The sequence below is a fragment of the Pteropus vampyrus genome, unplaced genomic scaffold (assembly GCF_000151845.1).
Source record: "Pteropus vampyrus isolate Shadow unplaced genomic scaffold, Pvam_2.0 Scaffold11341, whole genome shotgun sequence".
NCBI lineage: Eukaryota > Metazoa > Chordata > Mammalia > Chiroptera > Pteropodidae > Pteropus > Pteropus vampyrus.
In genome coordinates this window covers 3832-6033 of record NW_011900122.1, presented here as the reverse complement: position 1 = coordinate 6033, position 2202 = coordinate 3832, and the positions used below count along the sequence as shown (strand labels likewise).

At 32.5% G+C, this 2202-nt stretch overlaps 1 pseudogene; it reads right to left on the bottom strand.

Annotated features, from left to right (window-relative positions):
• Positions 1-250: 250 nt before the first annotated feature.
• On the bottom strand, positions 251-369 carry LOC111735001 (annotated as a pseudogene).
• Positions 370-2202: the final 1833 nt, after the last annotated feature.

Sequence of the window (2202 nt, the reverse complement as noted above, 5' to 3'; positions counted from 1 at the left end):
GTTCCCTAAATGATTAGTGATGTCGAGCATCTTTTCATGCGCTTGTTGGCTATTTGGACAAATTCTTTGGAGAAATGTTTGTTCAAGTCCTCTATTTATATATATCTATATGGATGGATGGATGGATGGATGGATGGATGGATGGATGGATGGATAGATAGATATACACACATATATATTCCTAGATAGATAGATAGATAGATAGATAGATAGATAGATAGATAGATAGATAGACAGACACACATATATATGCCTACAGCACCCAGTCTTCCTAAGTGGTCTCCCATCCAAGTACTAACCAGGCCCGACCCTGCTTAGCTTCCAAGATCAGACGGGATCGGGCGTGTTCAGGGTAGCACAGCGGTAGACCCTCTGTCCATTTTTAAATCGGGTTATTTATTTTTTTGTTATTGTCATTGTCGAAATGTAGAAGCTCTTTGTATATTCTGGATATTGACCCCTTATCAGATATGTGATTTGCAAGTATTTTCTCTCACTCCATAGGCTTTTTACGCTGTTCTGCCCTTTGGTGCATAGAAGTTTCTAATTTTGATGTGGTTCAGTTTATCTGTTTTTACTTTTGTTGCTTGTGCTTTTGGTATCGTATTTGTCAATGGTATTTTTAAAAACTTCTTTTCCTATAGTTTGTTGGTAGTCCGTATAAACAAAATTGACTTTTGTATAATGATCTTTTATCTTATGGCCTCGTTAAATTGCCTTATTGGTTTTAGTAGCTTTTGTGTAGTTCAGAGAACTTTCCACACGTAATTACATTATTTGATAATTGAGACAGCTTGACTTTTCAAATCTGTTTCTTCATTGCACTGGCTAGGATCTCCAGTACAGTGTTGAGAGGTAGTAAGGTAAACATCCTTGGCTTGCTCCCGACCTTAATGGATACATTCAATCTTCCATTATTCAGTTTGATGCTAGATGTAGGTGTTTCATAAATTTTCCTTTTATTTCTAGTTATCAATGGCTGTTGATTTTTGTCACCACCAATTGAGATGATCATAGCTTTTTTTCTCCTTTATTCTCTTAGTATGATGAATGACATTGATTTCAAAGAGTAAACCAATTCAATTGGTCATGATGAATTATTTTTATATGATATTTACTTCAATTTGTTAAAATTTTGTTAAGGATTTTTATTTTTATGTTCATGAGGGGTATTTGTAATTTTCATGTAATATTTTTGTCTTGTTTTGGTATCAGTAATCTTGGCCTGATACAATCATTTGGGAAGTGTTTCTTTTCTATTTCCTGGGAGCTGCTGTATAGTATTTTTTTTCTTTCAAGGTGGTTGATAGAATTCACCAGGAAAGCCTTCTGGGCCTGGAGTTTTCTTTGTAGAAGAGTTTAACTAAAAATTTAATTTCTTTAATAGGTATAGGGCTATTCAGGTTATTTCTTATCAAGTAAGCTTTAGTAGTTTATCTTTTTTGTGTAATTTGTCCATTTCATTTGATTTGTTAAATACATTAGCAAAAAGTTGTTTGTAATAGTTCTCTATTTCTCTTTTAATGGCTATAAGGATGTTTAGGGGATGACCCATCTCTCATTCTTGACATTGATAACTCGTGTCCTATATTTTTTCTGATTAGTCTGGCTAGAGATTTATCAATTTTATTGTTTCAGTGAACCGTCTTCGATTTCATTGATTCAGCCTATTGGTTTTCCGCCTTCGATTTTATTTCTGCCTTTTATTTCACCCTTCTTTCAGTTTAATTTGCTCTTCCTTTTCTAGATCTTAAAGGTCGAAGTTTTATTAGATCACTGAGTTTAGATCTTCCTCTTTTCTAATATAAACATTTAAAACTGTAAATTTTCCTGTAAATGATGCTTTATTTAGCTTTTTTGTATTATGTATTCCATATATTTTGATATATTGTGCTTTTCATTCATTTCAATATATTTTCTAATTTTGTGTGTGTTTTTTTTTTTTTCTTCTCATATGACTCACAGATTACTAGAAGTGTATTATTTAATTGCCAGATACTTGGGGATTTTCCAGATTATCCTTCAAGTATTAGTTTAAATTAGTTTTTAGTTTAAATTCTGTTGTGATCAGAGAATACACTTCGTATGACTTGAATCTTCTTAAATTTAAAAATTTGTTTTAGAATGTGTTTTCTGCTCCTCTTGGGTGGATTTTCCCTCCATGTCAGGTCAGTTTGGTTGATAGTGTTTTTTTAAATCTTT